The sequence below is a fragment of the Felis catus genome, chromosome A2, assembly GCF_018350175.1.
Source record: "Felis catus isolate Fca126 chromosome A2, F.catus_Fca126_mat1.0, whole genome shotgun sequence".
Classification (NCBI taxonomy): Eukaryota; Metazoa; Chordata; class Mammalia; order Carnivora; family Felidae; genus Felis; species Felis catus.
Window position 1 is genome coordinate 163,023,297 of NC_058369.1, and position 10,014 is coordinate 163,033,310.

Here is a 10,014-nt window from a genome sequence, read left to right on the forward strand (position 1 = left end):
CAAACCGAAAACAAGCCTAGTATCTGTCATATCTAGTGTTGATAAAATGGAGATATAAATTGTTGCAAACTCCCAAAGTAGAAAATGAGATAGCAATGAACAACCCACAACTATATGAAATTGAGCGAAATGTGCAAGATACAAAAAAAATGCCTTCCATGAGATTTTATTTATACATGCCTCTTGTGGACTGAGGGAGAAGAGGGCACGTCATTATGAGGATATTGGAGATGCTTTCGGGGCACTGAGCAATGACTTGATTTAGAGGTATGTAAGTTTGCTTTATAATTAATCACACAACCATATTTATATGTTTAATGTGTATTTATCTATATGCTAGATTGTACAATTAAAAAGAAAGACAAAGCGCCTGGGTGGCTCAGTCAGTTAAGCAACTGACTTCGGCTCAGGTCATGATCTCACAGTTCGTGAGTTTGAGCCCCACATCAGGCTCTGTGCTGACACCTCAGAGCCTGGAGCCTGCTTCAGATTCTGTGTCTCCTTCTCTCTCTGCCCTTTCCTCCCTCTCTCTCTCTCTCTCTCTCTCTCCCTCTCTGTCTCAAAAATAAACATTAAAAAAAAATTTTTAAGAAAGATAAAGAAGTCACAGTTCTGCCAAACTCAAAGCTCTTTCAACAAATCTTAACAGGAATGCACATTCCATTGAAGTGGTAAGTGACCTGGCTAGAAATCTATAGATTATAATCTGACTTGAAAATTAGAAATGATATGACCCAAATCCAAGAGGGAACGCTAACCGACCACCTCCTTGAAGTTCTAAAGTCCCTATTTTGGATGATAAATAAGATTCAGGGTGTCCCGTTACTGTGACAGATATGGATGCAGACACATCTAAATCAGGTACTCTAGTTGTTTAGAAGTCGCAGCAAACTGAAAACATACTGCCCAAAATTGAGAACCACAATCTTAGAGATGAATTCATACGCGGAGCAGCACTTTCATGGAGAAAAAAGTAAAATCAACATCAGGGATGCCTCAACTTCCCAAAACGTTTAAAGCCAGAAAAAGAAAACGCAGTGAAAGAAGCTGAGGCTAGATGTAAGGATTGAATGAAATGATATGCCACCGTAGCTAGAAACTTCTCATTCCATTGCTGAATTCCTAAAGGGTCGCGTGGTTTGGATGAGATGAGAGGAATTTAGAAGGGTGGTGCTATCCCGAGTAGCATACAAGCCTATCCCTGCCATGTAGGGGAAATCAGCCCCTGGCATAGTGCCTGCCCACGGTGGGCATGCATTCAACATTTGCTGAGCGCAACCAAAACCAGAACAGAAGCATTTCTGAACTCCGCGAAGCCGCGCTACCCGGACACGAGGTGGCGCTGTTCCCCATCACGGGGTGGGAAGGCGGGGCTTAGAGAGAGGGTGTGGCCATGTTCTCGTAGCCAATGGACAACCTGCCTGCTGTTCACTCTCTTCACAGCCAATGAGCAGGGAGCTGTGGCCTCGAGAGAGGAAACGCCCCGACGCGCGGTGGGCTTTTACTCTGACCCCGGAAGCAAGGGAGCTTCTGCACTAGCGGAGGCGGGCGCGGTGGGATGTAGCCTTGAAGGACGCCCCCGCCCCTGAGGCCGTACCCGGTCCCCGAGCCCCATCCTCCGCCGCCCGTCCTGACCCGCGGCACCCTGCAGGACGGAACCTCCAAGGGCTGCCCCGGGAGCACCCACCCTTTCCGGGGTCAGGCGGGGGGGAGGGGGGGGAGGGACCACCCCGCTGTGCGCCCAGCTCCTATTTGCAATCACGCTGACCCCACTTGCCCCCATCTACGTCTACAACCCTTTCGCAAGCAGGCGACCCTCCCTCGCTCGGGAAGCCCCCAGCCTACACTTCCACCCTGCGTGTTCTCTGTAGCCCCCCCCCTATCTCCCCAACTAGCACGTAAACCCTGAAGTCAGGACTGGCTCAGGTGTGTTTGCATCTCCCGGCAGTCCTTACCAGAGGGCGGGGGCTCTTACACATTACCCAACTCAGCCTAACTCCTGGGACAATGCTGGTTCCCTGTGCCTGATCATAATAGAATGAGGCTTTCCTGTCACTCCATTACCAGGGAAAGAAAAGTGGATAGCAGGGGGAACAGAGTGACTCCAACTACTTCTGATTAGTCTTGTCCATGATTCCGAACATGATGTTCTCTGCCTGAAGGCGCATGAACTGAGCCCGCCTGAGGCACATGGGCTGAATTTGGGTGCTCAGAATAGAAGAGGAGGAAACCAATTAGGGTCAGCCCTAGAGACTTGGTTTAGGAGGCTCCTTCCTAACAGAGCATGTGGCCAGACCTGAAGTCGAAAATAAAAGTGGGGTACTTAAAGTTTATGCTGAGCGTGCAGTAGAACATGGACTCACTCCTGACTGCTGTGAGCTACAGAAACTAGCCCCAGGTTCTAATGGTTTCAGAAGAGAACGCTAGCTCACCATAGGAAGGCCTCCACAGAATTCGCTGGGAATGTCCAGGAGAGCCTGGATATCAAGTGTCTGTCTCTAGGAGCCCTGGTGACTACTGTGCCAGGACTAGGAATGGCTCCAGACTTCCTCACTTGCCCCTGTGGTTTTTCTGGTTGAAAAAAGTTGAAGCCGGAAGAAGAAAGGAAGTACTGTGCTCTTATGGATGTGAGTGCCTTGCTTCCTCCATGCTCCGTCTCAGGGACCTAGACCCAGTCTGTGGACAAGAGACTGGGATTCCTAAGTGCCTATTTTCTTGATCCTCCAGATGTACTTCCCACCCTTCCCACCCTGCCCTGTGCCCTGGCAGGCTGGCCTTTATGGACTGCATTCATGGACTCCCTCGTGCCATGGATTCAGTCTGCAGGTAGCCCTCACAGGTAAATGAGATCAAGGTATTCGGCCCCCTGGCTTCCTCCGTCCAAGACCCTAGTTTGACATGGCAGTGTCCTTCTACCAAAGGCCACAGATCTTGTCAGGCGGCTCTGTCCTACAAGTCTCCCTCTTTCTAGAACCACTTCTGCCTCCTTCAGGTCTAGGGGTGAACATGGCTTCCAACTGGGGTGCCTGGGTGGCTCAGTTTGTTAAGTATCTGACTCTGGATTTCAGCTCAAGCCATGATCTCACAATTGGTGGACTCAAGCCCCACTTTGGGGTCTACTCTGACAGCTTAGAGCCTACTTGGGATTCTCTCTCTTCCCCCCTCTCTCTCTGTCCTTCCCCTGCTCATGCTCTCTGTCTCTCTCTCTCTCAAAATAAATAAACATTTTTTTAAAAAATGGCTTCCAACTGCTGCTGGCCTCAGGGTGCTTCACTGTCCCTTGATGATTTCCCTTAACCCTGCCTCACCTTTGAAAATAGTCCCTTCTTTAAAGTCTTTTCATTCCCCCTGGGAGAATGCCATCTGTTTCCTAACAGGCCCCTAGCTGACATGCTGAGTTTTCTTTTACTCTCCTTTGATCCTAGAGTCAACCCCATTCACCAGACAAATATAATATCTACAATATGCCAAGGATGCAAAGCTATACACTAGGGTTGCAAAGATGAAAGACAGAGGTTACAGACAGTCAATGTCATGGACAATGATGACTGCGTTGGAGGTCAGTGCCGGCCGGGGCACATCCTGGGATGGAAATGGTCAAGGGGCATCACAGAGGCACAGGCAGCCAGGCAAAGATAGGGCCATGTTAGAATGGTTCCAGGCAGAGGCAGCATAAAGATATGGGGTGCAGGGGGGAGCTGCAGGCAGCTGGACATTGCAAGAGCGATAGGAGTCCCAGGTGGCAGTCACTGCAGAGGTCACAGAAGCCAACCTGTGGAAGCCCTTGGATCCCAGTGGGGGCCTCTGGAGGACTTGGATGGGACAGTGGATGGTCAGATCTCCATTATGGCAGAGACCAACAGACTGGAGGAGGCAAGTTTGGGAGCAGGGAGGTCAGGAAGTGTCTCCTGCAGGAAGGGAGGTGAACCGTAATGCCCACAGCAGGGGGACCGGAGTGCAGACAAAAAAATCAAGCGTCTGCATGCTGCTCACAAGGCACACAGGGGCAGGGGCTGCCAGAGAAAGAGGTCCCGGTCTGGTGGGACTGTCAGATGCCTGGCTGGGCCATTTGGGTTGATGGGGGGGGTGGGGGGCTGGTGCCATTCCCATGAATGCACAGGCAAGAAACCTGTGCGGATGATGTGTTCTGCTTGGACTTTGTTGAATTTGTGGTACCAATGGGATAAGCAAATGAAGACACCCATGAGGAAACAGGATATAGGTCTAAAGCTCTGAACAGCCCGGACTACAGTAAGACACTTAATAATCATTTTAAAGACATTAGAGAAATGGCATAGGCCACGAGTACAGATAAGTTTCCTACTGCAACGCTATTTGTTGAGAAGTGGACCAGTGAACAGTAAGTACAACACTGAACATTTCTTCCAAACTGACTACACGCCAGGCACTATATCAAGGACTTTCTGGCGAATACCTTTCCCTCACTTACGGTAGCCCTCACAGCAACCCTATGAGGCACTGACTGGCGTTATCCCCATTCTACAAATGGGAAACCAGCCTCAGAGAATTTCGGTAATTTGCCCAAGGCCACACAGCCGGGAAATGTCGTAACTGATGGTTGACTCCTGATCCTGGGCCTTTTCTACATCATCTTCCTGAATGGACTTCTCTGTGATTCAGTCTATACCAGGATTTTATTTTTATTTCTTCATGCTGCTTGCCTCCAAGAACAAGTAAGCCATAAAGATAAGGCTAGAATTGCCTGCCCTTTTGCTACAGACTGTGAGCTCTCAAGTCTGTACTGTCTTAGTTTTGTCACCCTCCACTAACTGAGGCAGACACAGGGGGAGGAAGCCCTTCAACTAATACTAACTGCTCTCTCCTAACCGCACTCCAGATGGTTTGTGTTTCAAGTCAAGTAAACAGCTGTTCAGAAAATTCAAGCAGGGTGTGACTTGTGCAGAGAGGTAAAAAAGGCGAACCCACTTCTGTTACTCCCTGTTTAAAGCATTCTGTTGGCTCCTCAATGCCGCCAGGATGAAGTCCACATCCGGCCCTCATCTACCTCTCCAGTTGCACCAACTACTCCCACCACACACCCAACAACCTAGCTGCGCAGACCTGCTCACCATTCCTGAACATTCCAGCGAGGGTCAGTCGACTGCCTTTCCCCCCAATCTTTTACTGTGAAAACTGTCAAACATACAGAAAGTTGGAGGGGAATTTACAGCACATGCTCATATATCCGCCACTCAGACTCTACAATTAATGTTTTATGAGCTCTGCCTTATCACATAGCTATCCCTCCCTCTATCCATTTTGCTTTTTATGCATTTCAAGGTAAAGTGTAGACATCTATACACATCCTCTAAATACTTCAGCATGCACCTTATTAACTAGAGTTTCACATTTGTCTTTGGTTCTTTTTTTTTTTTTTTCCTCTTCAAGGCAGAATTAACATACAGCAAAAGGTACAAATCCGAGAAGCATGTATCCGTTTTCTTGTTGTCGTAACAAATCCTCACACATTTAGTGTCTTAAAACAACACAAATTTGTTCTCCTGCACAGAATTTTATGGGTTAGAAGTCCAAAATGAGACTGGACCAAAGTCAAGGTGTAAGCGGTTTGTTCCTTCTGTAGGCTGTAAGCAGACAATCTATTTCCTTGCCATCTTCATCTTCTAGAACATTCCTTGGCTCGGGACCGCCTCCTCCCCACATTCTCAAATAGCTCCAACTCTGACCTCCCACCTCCCTCTCTCGAGGACTCTGTGGTCACACCTGGATAATCCAGGATAAACCCCCCCGTCTCAGTGTCATTAATTTAATCCCATCTGTGCCGTTCCTTTTGCTACAAAGTTATTCATTCACAGGTTGTGGGGATTAAGATGTGGTCATCTTGGAGAGCCATTTTTCAGCCTGGCACATGCACCATGTAATGAGTTCTTACAAATGCATACACCTGTGTAACCCAAACCCCTGGCAAGCCCTGGAACATCCTGATATGCCCCAGAAAGTTCTCTCATACTCCCTCCTCACCAGTCCCCCCTCCCACTCCCACTGCTCAGGGGCAACCACGGTTCAGATCTTTTGGCCTCTTTTAGAACCTCCTACAAATGGAATTGTACAGTGTTTTGTCTTTTGTTTCCAGCTTCTTTCACTAGAACGATGTCACTGAGACTTATCCGTGTCGCAGGTATCAATATCAGTCTGTTCCTTTTTATTACTGAGCAGCATTCTATCATATGAACCGGCCACTATTGGTTTATCCATTCACCTGCTGGTGGACTTCGAGCCGTTTCCACTTTTTGTCTGCCTGTACTTTTGGACCAGCTGCTGACAGTGCTCCTTCGGCCCGTAGTAACTGCCTGCCCCTGCATAAGCTCCTCTCACACACAATCAGCACCACATTTACTGGCCTTCCAGGTCCTCTTTCAAGGTCCAGTACCTCTTTCAAGACCCCCTCGGGAGCCTTTGGTAAACCACTGCCCCACCCCCGGAAAAGTGGTCCATCCCTTCTCTGTACCCCGGGCACACATCAGTCTCCGCATGTGACCATGTGTTACGCTTACTTGTCTACAGGTCTGTCTCTCCCCACGCAGGACCACATCCCCAAGAGCAGGAACCAGGGTTTTCATATCTGCACTTGGAACCATCCCTTAGGGTCTGCATGATGTCTTTCGGTCACTGTTTTCCCAGTGAGTGACACCCAGAGCGGGGTGTCCAGGTTGTGGCTGGAAACGACAATGCTAAAGAACGCAGATACCGGAAAGGACTCTCAAGGATGTGACTGGAAACCACAACGTTAAAAAACTCGGATTCTGGGAAGGACTCTCAAGGATGTTGTTGGAAACCACAATGGTAAAGAATGCGGATGCCGGAAAGGACTCTCAAGGACAAGGCAGGTTGGACAGTCTCTCGTGAGACCTGGGGGCACCGTGGAGGTCACACCACTGGAGGAGGAAGACAATGAACATCCTGGGCCCTTGTCCATGACAGCCGAGGGCAAACCCAGGAAAAGGCTGAATTGTGGCCCATTTCCTGAGCAACAGAAAAACCCAGGGATTAGCGACACTCACAGAGATGTTCTTGGCATGGAAACCCGTAAAGGGATTAGCCAACCTGACACCCAAGAGGCACAACATAGCCAAGACCTTGCTTCCTTTGGCAAGTGTCAGAGCCCCGTGGCAGAGAAACCTTTTCTGCCCTGAGCGCTCGCAAATCCCCAAAGCTGTGGAGGCCTACGGAAAACACTGGCTAATCAGCCCCTCCAAGTCTAGAAAAGCCTCGAATTGAATCCAGAGCCAAGGTAGCCTGCTAACAGACCTGAACATCCATACTGGGCAGACCATTCATCATGTGCACTGGGAAGTCAGCGCCGTGCCTCTGGGGAACGCGGTGGGGCTCCAGCCAGCTGGCGTCAGTGGGGAACCTTCTCATGTACGGAACCACCAGGAGTGCCTTGTGGAGCACCGCTAAACCCCTGCTTTTGAGGGTCCCTTCAGCTACCTGCTCTGTCTGGTCCAGAATGGGGACCAGGAGCTTGAAAAGGTACCCTCCCACGTATGGAATCTGAATTTATCCAGGACAGATTCCAGTGGCTTAAAATCAGAGATTAAGCATCTATTTAGGTGCGAGAACATCTAACCCTTACCCAAAAGAGCTAATTTTTCAGACTTGGGCTCTGCCTTCTAGGAAACATTATAATGCCATTGAGATGGTAAGAGATAAACTTGAATAAATGATATACTCAAATATTCGAAGGATTTTTTTTTAATAAATACAAACAAAAGCAGGAGCATACTCACCAGTGCAATGGGACTTTTTGCTGACACTCACCCCAGCGTAGACACAAAAGCTTCTTTCTAGAAACCAACATGGAAGGGCTCCCCATGCTGCTGAAGTGGGCTCAAGACAGGACTCTTCTACAGGACAGTGCCCATTTGCCCCCTTATGGGGCTCGACACCGCTTTGTCATAGGGAAAAACCTCCCTGTTAGGGAGACAGAGAGACCTGAGTGAAAATCCTGGTTCTGCCACTGACCAGCTGTGCCTTGGGATGATGCCTGTTTCCAGAATCATCTCTAGGATTAAGTAAGGTCAATGCACATAGGGTCGCTGGCACAGTGGAGCCTGGGCCTCCGTGAGAGGTGGGTGTGGCAGTAGGTATTCACTCATTAGTAAGACACAGACCTTCCCGTGCTCGTGTGAAAGGGCCTCTCCTCACTATGGAGAGGAGCTGGCCAATGGCCTATGTCTCCCATGTCATGTCCTGACTGCAAGGCCCTTGTCCCTGCCCTGAGAATACACAGCAGGAACTCTTGCCTCGTTTCCCCGTCCCACAGCTCACTCAGGCTGACGATTGTAAAACAAAACTGCCAGATCCTGGTGGCAGAGGACAGGAGGACAAGGGTGAAACCGGGTGCACGGAGCATGGGCGGGCTGATCCTGCATAGCCAAGGCCCACAAAGCCCCTTCTCCTTCTGTCCTCCCTGAGCCCAGCCCCATCGTGGCTCTAAGATCTTGATTATCAGTCTGGCTATTAATCTGAGCTGGCTGCCTGGACCTCATTCGTCCCTGTACTGATGTGGATAATGCATGATGATATATCATCTTTTCATCTTCAGCAAAAGGAAAACAATAATAGAGGTAGAAGTAGTAATGATAATAAAAAATAAGAAGTCTTGGGGTGCCTGGATGGCTCAGTCAGTTAAGCATCTGACTTCGGCTCAGGTCATGATCTCATAGCTTGTGAGTTTGAGCCCCGTGTGGGGCTCTGTGCTGACAGCTTGGAGCCTGGAGCCTGCTTCAGATTCTGGGTCTCCCTCTCTCTGCCCCTCCCCTGCTTGCACCGTGCTCTCTCTCTCTCAAAAATAAACATTAAAAAAATTTTTTTTTAATAAGTAGTCTCTAAGCTGGGGCACCTGGATGGTTCAGTCAATTAAGCGTCTGACTCTTGGTTTTGGCTCAGGTCACGATCTCATGGTTCATGAGTTCTAGCCTGGCATCAGGCTCTGCACTGACAGCTCAGAGCCTGCTTGGGATTCTCTCTCCCTCTGTCTCTCTCTCTTCCCCTCCCCAGCTCATTCTCTCCCTGCCTCTCTCTCAAAATAAATAAATAAATGTGGGTTGTTTTTTTCTTTTTAAGTCTCTAAGCTTAAGGACTGGAGAGGAATGGAGGACCTGGGACACAAGTTCAACGGCAGAGGAGCCTGACACGCTCTCCTGCTTTTCCTGGTGCCACTTGTAGACTGGAGCGTGGGTTCTCAAGCAGCCCCAGAGCTTCCAGACCCATGTGCTATAACTTCACAAATGGCCGTTTGCTTGCCCGGCACTCCTTGCTTCAGCAAATGGGGAGATATATAGGAGGAATGGGGCAAAAAGCCCAAATCAGTAAAAATAATGAACTGGAGCCAGCAAGGGTCAGGCTTGGAAGCAAAGGCTCTGAGACTTTGGCCTCAATCACCTGGTACAATTTTGCTGCTGCCACCATCTGTCTGGAGCCTCTCTTCCTGACCCCTGACCTGGGTCCCTCTGCAATTCAACCTCACCCCTTAATCTTATCAAGCCTGTTCATCTACCTTCATTCCGGCACTGAGCTAGCCTGGCTGCCCTCTACCCTGTCTCCCTGCCCTACCCCCTCTCTGGCCTTCTATATCCAGATTTAACCCTTGATCCTCTAAAGCAAGGACCAGCTATATAAATTGCACAACCCAGTATCAAATCAAATTGTTGGGCCCTTGTTCAAAAGTTAAGAATTTCAAGACAGCGATAGTAAAGCATAAGTTAAGGGCAGTACCCGTCTGAGTGTGGGACCCTGGAAGACCACATAGGTCATATGTCTTTGAAGCTGAGCTGACTCACATCACTCTCACATGTGTTCAACCTAAGGGGCCTATGACACCATACAAAGATTTCTCTTCCAGTTGATCACCCCACACCCCATCTGTGTGGTCATCTTAACAGTAACCTGGTTGAGGGACCGCATCAAACTAAAAAGCATCTGCACAGCAAAGGAAACCATCAACAAAATCAAAAGACAACTTAAGGAACA